General features: G+C 37.7%; 1 pseudogene; it reads left to right on the forward strand.

Moving 5' to 3' along the window:
* The window catches only part of LOC120290510, a 1324-nt pseudogene extending 313 nt beyond the window's left edge, over window positions 1–1011 (forward strand).
* The last annotated feature ends 12444 nt before the right edge of the window (window positions 1012–13455 follow it).

Here is a 13455-nt window from a genome sequence, read left to right on the forward strand (position 1 = left end):
GCTCAAGGCGGCCGAGCTCTCCGCCGACGGCGTGCTGGTGAACTCCTTTGAGGAGCTAGAGAAGAATTACGTGAAAGGTTATCAAAAGGTCGTGAAGAAATTGGGCCCCTGTCGCTCTCTCCAGCGGTTGGCTCGGCTAAGCTCGACAGAGGCAACAACTCCTCCATTGACCCAAACCAGTGCCAAGATTGGCTGGACTCCAAGGACCCGAATTCCGTCCTTTACGTGTGCTTTGGTAGTCTTTGCCACGTGTCGGCCCCACAGCTCGTGGAACTGGCCCTGGGGCTGGAGGCCTCGCGCCGTTGCTTCATGTGGGTCATAAGGAAAGGCGACTCCACACAGGAGCTAGAGAAGTGGCTCTTGGAGTATGGGTTCGAAGATAAGACCGCCGGGAGGGCCTCATCAGGGGGTGGGCCCTCAGGTGATGATCTCTCCCACCCGTCCGTCGGCGGGTTCGTGACGCACTGCGGGTGGAACTCGACCCTCGAGGCGGTGAGCGCCGGGGTGCCATGATAACCTGGCCCATGTTCGCCGAGCAGTTCTACAACGAGAAGCAGATCGCGGAGGTGCTCCGGATCGGGGTGAGCATCGGGGTTCGGAGGCCAGTGGAGTGGGTGGAGGAGGAGAAGGGCGGCGTGATGGTGAGCAGGGAGGCCGTGCAGCGTGCGATCGGGAGGCTGATGGATGAAGAGAGGAAAGCGCCGAGAGGAGGCGGAGGGCGAAGGAGTTGGGCAAGGCGGCGAGGCGGGCGGTCCAAAAATGGGTCATCCTACTTCAACATGACTCTAATGATCCATTACGTTCGACAGGCATCGACTCGTAAGAGATCAGTAATCACGTTAACGAGACATTAATAATCGTATCGTGGAGATGTCCTCCACAATTAGATTTACTTTTAGTTGCTTAGATTTATCCACGCTCCAATTGAGATTAATAGTCTCTATGCTTTTGCTGTTAACCCTTCCACTCTCGATGGTTTAGTACACGGTTTGCGCAATAGCATCACGTCAACCGCGCGCATGCTAAAGTCCACAAAATTTAATAGGTGGCAAGAATTTCGAGCCGGTTGCAATCTTCTCCATTTCAAAGAAACTAGTTCGTGTACCGAAATTTTCTGGACCCACTGCATCGAGGCGGACGAAAATGACATTGATTCATTTGTAATTATTCCAATCCGGTTTATGCAATCACTCGATTCAAGTAAGGGTTGCTTCAATGATAGGCCAGCTACTAGTGGCTGCAAAACTTTTGAAACAAAAGCACTAAAGTGATCATGGGAATTGGGCCAATATGTCCTGTTCATCTTCGACATGCCGATGACTTTCAGCTGGCACACGGGAGCATTGTCCTCGCCATGCAACAGACAAATGATAACATGGATCACGGTCCTCTGGGATTAAATATATACTAAACGAAAAATAGTTCACTTTCCAAAATTTTAATCACGCGTGGCACGAGATATTCATCATATTGAAATTTGTGAAGTTTTCTCAATTAATCATTTAATCGCCGCTCTAGGTACAATTGTGAATAAAACCCCAATGAATTAAGCGTCGGACAAGGATATTTTCCGTTGAACGTGGCCCAACACTCGTTCGCGTCTGTGTGGTATCTTGCCACATGGAGGAGCAAGACATTCACGCGTGAGAGAGATGGCATGCTGTCTTTAACTGCAGATTGTTATTACTAGGCTCTATCTGAGACCGTACTTCTGCAACTGCCGCCCCATATAAAGAGAGTATATAAAAGTTATGGACGTCAGCGCATTGTAATTTATTCCGAATCTTTTTCATTGAAGTATTTTATTGGGAATGACAACATATACAATGAAAGAATGACAACATATACAATGAAAAAATTACCAAAACAACTCTAAATCGATTGTGATTTTTCTAATTTAATTTTAATTTATTTTTATCAATCAAATCCTAAACTTTTTGCATTTGTGTCGATTCAATTTATCGATTAATTTTGATCTGGTGCTAATGTGGACATTAACCGACGCAGATATATTATAATTTTTCCTTTTTATCTTTTATCTTTTTCCTTCCTTCTTCTAACTAGCCCGACCGGCCGAGACTAGGGCTAGTGAGATCGACCTAACCGGCCATGGGAGGCTTGCCATCACCGGCAATGGCAAGGGTGAGCCTCACCACCCCTAGCGAATTTGAGCTCGCCTAGCGCGGCAACGACGAGGGTGAGGGCTAATCTCACCTAGATCTAGTGAGGACAAGCCTCATGGCTGGGCAAGCTCCCAATGCCACGATGGCGAGGACGAGGCTAGCCTCGCCATGGCTAAGTGAGCTCAACCTCACTCAATGCTATGACACAAGGGCGAGGGCTAGCCTCCTAGCGATAATGAGCCAACCAACCAAAAGAAGAATGAAATAAAATAAAATAAAATAAAAAGTGAAAGAAAAAAAGGAAAATATCTATAAATAAATAAATAAATATATATATATATATATATATATTAAAATGACACGTTAACATTGACTAGACGGCCAACGCTAGTCGATGTCCATGTAAGCACCAGCCTATAAAAATTGACCAGATGGATAATATTGAAACAAATGCAAAATGATTATGATTGAATTAGCAAAAAAAAAAAAAGTTTAGAATTGAATTGGAAAATTTTTAATAAATTTAAGAAAACAATTCAAGAGGAAGTGAATCCAATCCCATCAACATATTCAATTGAATTCACCTATATATTAACTATTCCTTACAACAATATGCAAGATAGATAAGTTAAATGCACAGCAAAATCTTGATATATTTCCGTGTATATCGTTAAGGGATTGCAAATCCGATCCTCCCAACTTATTCAATTGTACATAAATTTATTCAAAATATTAAGCTAATGAGATATAAAAACTCATAGCAAAAAATCACCGTGTTCATATCCGTGTGGCTGAAAGCTCAAGAACGCTGTGCTCTCCGCGTCAAGCAGCTCTTACTCGAAGGAACGCATGTCTGGCTTCTTTCTTCTTGTTCTTCGAGGGTGGCTCCTAAAGGAGAGCTACTGTAGGGTTATATGCGCTTTGTAGGACCTCTTTTAATACTATACTGTACGGCTACGTAAAAGAAAATGGAAAAATAAAACATTTTCTTTCTTCTTTTTTCCTTTTCTTTTCTTTCATTTGGCCCCAATTGCTTTCTTTTGTACGCCCATAAAATAATAGGCAACTTTGTCTTGTAGTGCCAGGGTAACCCTTTTCTTTTAAGTAAAAGCTCCATTACTTTGATCTTTGTGCGATCAAACTTGAATATTTATCCAATCATTTGGAATTATATAAACGAGTCAAATTCAAGACATAATTTAATAATTATCCACCTAAACTTGGTGTTTGAGGCCAAGACATAGTGCTCCTCATCCATACTGCACTTCTAATGCCTTGAGGGATACTAACTCTCGACAAACATCAATTGTACTCAAGTAGAGCTTGAGTTTCATTAAAAAAAAAAAAGACTTAATCATCATGTTTGCTGAATTTTCTATTGTTGCTATGTTCTTCACAACAATCATACCCTTCCCCAATGACAACATATTGTCCTACATCCAACAACTTGATTTCTTCTACCTAATTTTAAATTTAAAAGTATTTTCTTAATTTGAGAATATTTTTCTCGATTTAAGGAATCAATTTTGCCTTCATTATGTAATCGTGTATCTATTTTTGTACATCAGTTAATACACAAAAGGAAAAACAATTTCAAAGTTTCCTTTTCATTCTTTATGGTCTAAGTTTAGTATTACCAAATGAAAGGCATTTTCCCACATCTTTCACCCACTTTCACTTCACTTATTGTCAACCATATCACTAAACCAACATGTTTCTCCCAAGTAGTTAAGGATCCTCAATGGTGTGATGTCATAGATCAAGAATTTACCTCTCTTCAACAACGACAACACATGGTATTTAGTCCCTATGATCCTACTGAACGTAGGGGGTTGTAAATGGGTATTTCAAGTCCAATGAAATTCGGACTACTCTATTGCTCTCTATAAGGCTTGCCTCGTTGCTAAGGGTTTCCATCAATAGTCAGGAGTTGACTTTGTTGAGACCTTTAGTCTCATGGTGAAACCTACCACCATTCGAATTATTTTATCTATTGCAATCTTTCACAATTGGCCACATCAACAATTTGATGTCAAATGTGCATTTTACATGGTGATTTGCAAGAAACGGTGTTCATATCCCAGCCTCCAGCCTATGTTGATCCGAGCAAACATAATCATGTATGTCACATGAAGAAATCTATTTATGGCCTCCATCAAACCCTCGAGCCTAGTATGAAAAGTTTAATTCAAAACTCTATGATTTTGGATTCACCATGTTCAACTCCAATTCATTGCTATTCATCTTCCACCAAGGGCATATACTTGTAAATCTCCTCTTTGTGCATTGATAATATCATACACTAGCAATGATACTTCAATGTTATAACAGTTAATCTCATAACTTGGCCATCATTGCCGCATGAAGGACCTCGGACTTCTTTCTTATTTTCCCGGTGTTCAAATAACACATAATTCTGAAGGCATACAACTCAATTAGTCGAAGTATATTATGGATGTTCAAAACCGTGCAAATATGGATGGATGTAAACTAGTCCCAATGGCTATAGTGTCTCAAAACTTGAACAAAGTGATGGCCCTCTACTATTAGATCCCACTCTTTTATCAAAGTCTTGTTAGAAGATGCCATATGTTACTTTGGTATGTCTTGACATTTTTCTTTGCCATCAATCAAGTTTACTCACTCCTAAAGTCTCCTACCAAGGATCATCTTTTGGAAATCAAACACATTTTGCATTATTTGAAAGGCACAATCACTCACAACTTTCACTTTCGTCTAGGCCAACACCAACTCACTGCTTATTGCGATGTTGACCGGGTTAGCTACCCCATTGATCGATTTCGGTTGGTGGATTCAGCATTTTCTTTAGTTCCAACCCCATTTCCTGGAGTGCTAATAAGCAAACCACAGTGGCATGTTCTTCATTTGAAATTGAGTATCGTGTCTATCTCATACTATAGCTGAATTAGTTTGGCTATGCTCTACATAAATTGCATTGCCCATCCTCATGCCACCCACCATTTAGTGCGATAACATTTCCGCAATGTTTCATGCCTACAATCCAATTTTCCATTAAATAACAAAATATGTTGCTGTTGGATTTCATCATGTCATGGAACTAGTTGGGCTTAAGATTATCACTATTCAATTTATCTCCAAGAAAGATCAAATTGCATATCTATTCACAAAACATGAGTTCTAATCACATCGGATTTTTGCAGACCAAGTTTCACCTTTAGCCAACCGTGCTCGCTTGCAGAGAGGAATGCTAATATATTGTCCTAATATCCAGCAACTTGATCTCTTCCGCCTTTATAAAAATTTAAAGTTAAATTTTTCTTCAATTTGATGATACTTTTCTCAATTTAAGGAATCAATTTTGCCCTCATCATGTAACGTGTATCTATTTAAGCTAATTATGTACATCAATACATACATGAAGAAATAATAAAAAATCGATGTTTCCTTTACATTCTTGAAAACATCGTGGATGAAATGGCACCTGATATCAATATGTTTCGTTCACTCGTGATAGACTAGATTATATGCTAGATATATCGCACATTGATTGTCATAGTGCATATTGACATTTTCTTGCTCTAACCCAAAGTCTGAAAGCAACCCATAGCCATATCGCCTCCTTCAACATGTACTTTGCCTCAATCTAAGACAAGGCAATGTGATTCCACAAGGATGCCTTCCAACTCACTGCATCACTTGCTAGTGTAAACACATATATTGCTAAAGACCTATAATCATCCAAGTCATTGACTCGATTCGAATCTACATAGCTAGTTGTCTCACTATCATTGATGTCCTTCTTGTACACTATACCAATGTTTATTGCCCCTTTCAAATATCTAATGGTCAACTTCACAGCTTCCCAATAAGTTTTAATTGAACCTTCATTTAATGACTAACTATCCTCATAGCTTATGAATTATTAAGCATAGAGCGTACCACAGCATATATAGTACTGCCCATTGCACTAGAATAGAAAATACGGAACATATGCTCCTCCTTCTCCTCAATCTACGGTGATAACTTATCAAAAAATTTAAAGTGTTTCACTAAAAGTGTACTCATAGAATTTGCTTACTGCATATTAAAACATTGCATTATCTTTTCAATATATTCTTTTGAGATATACATAAATCTCCTGCAGCACTATTTTGCAGCACTTAAATCTTCCATATCAAACTCATCACTCAATTGCCTCTTCAACACATCAATATCAAACATATTCTTAACTACTATCAACATTTCATCAACATATAAAAACAGATAAATCAAAAATCCACCATTCAATCTCTTAAAATAAACACAATTATCCATCTGACTTTTTAAACAGTTTTGACTTGCCATGAAAGCATCAAAATACTTATAATATTGTCTAGAGATTGTTTCAACCCATACAAATATTTCTTTAACAAACAAATATGGTTTTCCTTACCCAAAATAACAAATCCTGATGGCTACCTCATAAAAACCCATAATTCAATCTCTTAAAATAAACACAATTATCCATATGACTTTTGAATTCGACTAGCCATGAAAGCATAAAAATGCTTATAACATGTCTAGGACATTATTTCAACTCATACAAATATTTCTTTAACAAACAAATATGGTATTCCTTACCTAAAATAACAAATCCTTATGGCTGCCTCATATAAATCCACTCCTTCAACTCATTGTGAAGAAATGACATTTTCACATTAAGTTTCTTTAGCTCAAGATCCTATACAACAAGTAAGGTAAGTGAAACACAAATAGAAGTGTGTCTTACCACAGAGAGAACACCTTATTTTAGTTGGTGCCCTCCTGTTGTGTGCCCTTTTGCAACAAGTCTCGCTTTGTATCTTGCTACCTTAATACCGAGAATGCTCTTCTTTCATTTATCCGTTTCCAACATTTTTTAGCTCTTGGGTACTTTGACCAGTTCCCATGTCTAATTCCAATAGGCAATTTCATATCTTCACTCATAACTCTTAGCTATTAAGACGACTTAGAATTAGCCATCACCTCAAAGTAAGACAAAAGCTCATATGTCTTCACCTCATCAACTACAATTGTATGAGCAATATATGTATTATCATGATGTACTAGAGGTTTACTTTGTCTTCTCTATCTACTTGCGACTATAGTGTGTTGTGGTTGTACTAGTTGTTCAGTATCACGAACTTTAGGAACTGCAATGTCATATGCAGTCTCAACCTGTGTTACCTCCGAGATCTCCAAGGTCTCCACCCAAAGCTCCATCTCACTATTGACGCCGTGATCTATATAATCAGCCAGTTGTATCTCGGGAATCCTTTGTTGAGGCATTATAGTCTTGTTGAAGATCACATCTTTGTTGATTAGAAAATCGGGAGATCTAGGATTAGTGCACTATAGCTTATAGCCTTTCACCCCATGTGTATAACTTAAAAATATACACTTCTTCACCCTTGACTCAAGCTTCCTATCACTTGCATGAGCATATGCAAGATATCTGAGTACTTGTAATCCAAAGTAATCAATAGGTTTCTCAAACCATACTTCCTCAAAAATCTTCCACTTTATAGTAGATGATGGAGATTGATTAACTAGGTAACATGTCACCTTCACTTTCAGCCAAAAATTCATTGCCTAGTTGTATACTTGAAAGAATGCATTGAGCTCCCTCATCTCTTGTCAAAATCAGTAAAATCTTTACCATATAACTCCATGCCATGATTGTTTTTCAAGCACTTGATTATTTATATGATTGTTTCTCAATAAATGCCTTAAATTTCTTCAATCAATTGAACACATTAGCTTCGTGCTTCAATAAGTATACCCATACTTTCCTCAACATATTTTGGCATCTCATTTCAAAGAATCAGAGACAAGCCTTGGACATTTGAATGAATGTACTCAAAAGGATGCTTGGTTGAATTAATAATTGTAGTAAACTTAATCTAGCATTGCTTCCCAAAGATGCAGTGCTCACATAAGTTTAATTTCACTATCTTCTAACCCTTCAACAATTCTCTTTTACTCAACATTATCGTACTCGCCTTGCTCATGTGCCATTACCACATATGTCATAACCGAGTCAAGTCAAAGTCTAACTCACCTAATGAAATTACAGCAGCTCTTGCCGCGGTCTTTCCCAATATATGATAGAAAGCATTATCTTTCTTCCCCTTCATCACTATAATGGCATCTCGAGAGATCTTTAATACTCCACCTTTAGTTATGTACTTAGAGCTGATGTCATCTAGTGTTCCTAGAGAAATAAGGTTATTTTTGAGCTTCGGTACATGCCTTACATTTATTAGTGTGCGCACCACTTCATCGTGCTTCCGAATCCGAACTATCCTTATTATCGAACCTTGTAGGCTACATTATTCCCCATCAAAACTCTATCACGATTTATAGTCTAGTAAGTAGTAAACCAATTTTCATGAGGCATTATATGATAAGAACATTCCAAATCTAGCACCCATTTGTCTCTGGACAAATTAGTAGTCACACAGGATAGCCTCTATACCAGTGATACTCTCCTTAGTAATGTTTGCCACATTGCTTGTGGCATTTTGCCTGTCATCTCGGTTTATCAACTTGACAATCTTTCCGATGAGGCCTTTCTCATGGCATTGCAAGTACTTCACATGTCCCTTAGGCTTTCTCTAGCGTGACTTTGACCTTCCTTTGCTTCTGCTATTAGTAGATCCTCAATGTTGATCTCCACCTCGAATCACTTCTCACACTATATCTTATGCTAGACTATCATCTCACAATTTTTTCTACCATTCCTTAGAGAACAAGAAAAACTTTACTACTTCCGAAGTAATTGTAATATGTCCCTATAATAGTGAATCAATAAAGTACTCCTATGACTCTAAGAAGCTGTTAACATCATGTCTTATTCTTCATTATTCAGGATCTTATCAACATTCTTTAAATCCATCATGAGTTTATTAAACTCGTCTAGGTAGGATCTAATAGATGTGTCTTCAATATATTTAAATTGAAACATTCTCTTCAACATGTACAAATGATTGTTTAAACCCTTCATTACATAGAGTGTCTAAGTTTTGCCTACAACGCTGCAAAGTTTTTCTCCTTGACTACCTCTATTAACACTTCATCCAATAGGTTCAATAGGATTATTCTCCTTGCCTTCCTCATTAGTATGTCCTTTTCAGCATTTTTCATTGTTTCGGGCAGCTTATCCTTGCCTTCCAATGCTTTGAACAAACCTTGAGTTATTAATAGCGCCTCTATCTTAATTCTCCATAACCCAAAGTTGTTCTTTCTACTAAACTTTTTAAATTTTACTTTCACAACAATAGAATTTCCAGATTATAATTAAACAAGCAAAACCCAAACTCAAAATCCAGAAAATCCTATCCTCAAGTTTTGATACCAATTATTGTAAAATTAACGTAGAACCTAATTAGGATCTTGTGTTTTAAGTCAATGTGATAGAACTAGAGAAATGAGGAACAATAAAAGATGTCAAAATTAATGTGGTTCGATCTGAATATCGGTACTTATATTTACGGGGAGAGCTAGCAGCAATACTCCACTATAAATAGAGAATCAAGGTTATAATCGCTCAATACTCGAGTGTTTCTTACACCTAAATTATCCTCAAATTGAAAATGTTTATAAATAAATAAATTCAAATGGAGGTAAAATCACAGCACAAAATCACCGTGTTCAATTCTCTCAAAAACCCAAGAACGCCGTGTTCTCCTCTTCGAGCAGCCCTTATTCGAAGGAACGCACGTCTGGTTTCTTTCTTCCTTTTCTTCGTGCGGCAGCACTAAAGGAGAGCTTCTGCAGGATTGTCGCGCTTTACTGAAGGAGCTCATAATCCTACACTGTTCGGCTACACAGAGAATATGAAAAAAGTAAAACCCTTTCTTCCTTTTACTTTTCTTTCTTTCACTGAGCCCCACTTGCTTTATTTTCTGTACGCCCAAAAGGTAATAGGCAATCAGAGCAAGCGTGCCCCTTTATCTTGTAGTGTCGGGAGTCCCTTTTGTTTTAAGCATAAAAGCTCTATTTCTTGAATCTCTTTACGCTCAAAGTTGAATATTCATCCAACCGGGTCGGATTACCTGAACAATTAAAAATCAAAACATAATTTAACACGGTATAGTTATATGTATTATGTTTAGTCGAGAAAATATTATGTAAGTTAGTCTTGCCATAGGCAGTAGGACGCTCCATTCTGTCCTCACCGGGTGTCCAGGCAGGGCCCACCAATCAGTCCCTTTGTCTCTTTTTCATCTCTTATTTCTCATCTTTGATCCATAACTTAACAGTTTGATTTACCAATAAATTTAAACTAACTAGACTTAGCTTTTGATTAAGGTGCTGCCATGTTAACCATATACTGTTGAAATTTATTTAAACGAGACCTTGTACTGAGCTTTCTAGGGACGGATCTTGTTGCCGCCCCTAGAGACACACATCCCATGATGCCCCCAGGATTCTGCCCCCTCAACTTGTTTTTATAGCTGATCGTGCCAGCTATCCCTGTTATGCTACACTAGGGATAGGGGCTCCATTGGCCGTCCCAATAGGTCAGGCAATCGTCCACCTTTGATCGGCCCCAACCGATGAGAAAGGCATTGAAATTTGATTCTCTAAAAGTGGCTCATCAAAGCAAATTCTTAGAAATATTTGTCTGATTGCATAAGAATTGAATCATGTAACGACGCCAATTTTCAGAATGAATTAATACAACGGCAAGTTATTAGTAACGTCGACAAATTTAAGAAGCAATAACAGCTCTCGTCTCCATTATAAATCAAAACAATGGCAATTAGATGTCAAGTAACTTGTTTAAATATAGATGAATGTAAACATTGATTATGCAATTTCTTCACTATATCTTCCAAAGCAGAAGAAGAATCTCTAGTCTATATGAGGGTATGCATCACGCTCGGAATCATATTGAGACAAGACTGCAGCTTATCAGTAAATCCATTCATGATATGACGCTATATAGCGGCTGCCATGGCTGCTAATCCATTCATTGTCAGTCCATGGTGGATTGATGCAACATCAGCATCAATTCACTGGACAAACGCAGCATCAATCCAATGAACAAAAAAATCCTGTGTTATTTGAGTTAGAAACTTTACTAAATATGACCACGACACAGGATGAGTTAGATGATGTAATGTACCTAAAGCGAATAAATCAATTCATTGACGGCATGTCTTTCTAGGAATGGTCGTGCCTGCATCAAAACTGAATAATGAGAAAAATTACCTGCATATGGTTGTACGTGTAATTAATTTGTTTGGAACAGAATGTTTTTTACATTACAATTAGGCACATCATATAAAAATTACATTATTGCTGCCATGATGTCTACCAAAAAATACATATGGATTTACGTGTCAAAATTTGTATGTCATGAGAATTTAAGTTAAGATTAAGAAAAAGTTAAAGTTGCACGTGTCCCACCATATAGGTCAAGCGGAAAGCAAAAGTAAAAGGATGCCCAATTATTCTTGAAGAAGCAAATGTCATGTCGTACAAGCCACAAGGTACCATTTCTCTCAATAAGTAATTTGGCTATTACATAAGTAATTCTAGGGAAATTTTTTCTGGTTAGAACAATTCTAGAGGAAGTTACTCAAAACCTCCCCTATACTTTCATTATGTCACAGCCATTAACCCTCCAGCTATCCTCTCTCTTGCATGTGCCTAACATGTGATTTTCGCTGGCAAAATTGTGACTCTTCTTGATTTCTTTTTACCAAATCACTCTTTTGCCCCTGAGTAGTCTAAAACAACCTAAAACCCTTGCAATAATTACGGAAAAATAAGAAAAAAAAATCTAATGATGATTACAAAAATATTAACATGAAATATGTAACAACAACAACAACATGCATCTTGTAGTTTTGGCACAATACAACATAACGAACAGAATTAGAGTACCTCACAGTTATGCATCTTGTAGCTTTAGGCACAATACAACATAATGAATGGAATTAGAGTACCTCAAACTGATTTTGGACCAATTCTTACAAATCTTTCACCTAGACAAAAGAGGATACCCTTACAAAGTCAGTCATTCTCCATAGCGTCTCTTGTGGTCCATTTATTATGATTACCCCACTTAGCTAAGACTACACTCATTGTTGTCCCCATTGCTTCGGCCAAACCTTTTCAGAGTGATTTCACGTGTTGAAGGCAAGTGGAAGAAGGACCAAACTATGACAACATGCTTTTGGGCAGAATGGGGTCAACATACCTTGTCACAAAAGGTTTCTTTCATCTAAATCAGAATGGACCTGACAATTCTTGTCATGTCATTATAATTGTGTCAATAATTCTTGTCAACTTGATTCACGCTAGTTTCTTTCAAATAATTCATGTCATCACAATCGTATCGTGTTAGATTTTGATTTCTCTTGAGAAATATACGCCGTATCCAAATGACCAATGTTGTTATGTTATTACAAGAATTGTTATCCCAAAGTCAAAACTATCGCTATCCCAAAGTCAAAGCTATCTCTTTTATAGAAGTAAAATCTAGAAAATTGATTAGATGAAATTCCCTATTAGAGGATATAGTTGAAAGAAAATATTATCCTATGATTTTCTATATTTTCTATGAGGTCTCTATGTCTCTCACATGCTTTCATGGGGCGCATGCAGGCCTCGGTGCCTGACGCACTGTGGCCCAAGTCGTACGTACCACGTCGATCAATTCATTTTTGGCAGTCTCATGAAAATGGTAGTAAACAATGTAGTGATAAAGATTTCGATATACCACATTCTAAATGTATTCACTGTAAGTTATACATGTTGATGGTGAAATTGAAATCGATCTTATACAATTCTATTATCGAGGAATGGTAAATTCGGTCGATTGTGGTAATGATTGGTTAGAATAAGTTAGCAACAATTAAGATGGTCGGCATGAAGATCGTCTTGCAGGAGTGAGTAGCCGACACGAAGAGAGCTACCGATGAAGAGCATCAACAATCGATGGAGGTTATAGACAGTTCAACTCCAGAATTTATTTAAGTGATGAAGGATGAGGAGAGTGTCGATTTTAGTTGGATTTTAGTTGGGGCAGTATCAATTGTTATGCCCAGCGATGATTCCAATACCAAAATGACGGTTGGCTATTCTAATGACTTTGGAAGTCACAACCCCTTTGTCGATAATGATCGTCAAGATATGAAAAACACACCTAATATCTCCAACGAGGCGTAGCAGTAACCGCAGTTGAGGTATTACTGCTTGCTTGTAACTGATGTTACCGGGATGTAAATACCCCACGGTTATTGTTATAAGGATTAATCTCACGAAAAACTTTAAATTGATATATCCATGATAAATTTACTTAAAACTATTTTTTTGA

Source organism: Eucalyptus grandis, chromosome 2, assembly GCF_016545825.1.
Source record: "Eucalyptus grandis isolate ANBG69807.140 chromosome 2, ASM1654582v1, whole genome shotgun sequence".
Classification (NCBI taxonomy): Eukaryota; Viridiplantae; Streptophyta; class Magnoliopsida; order Myrtales; family Myrtaceae; genus Eucalyptus; species Eucalyptus grandis.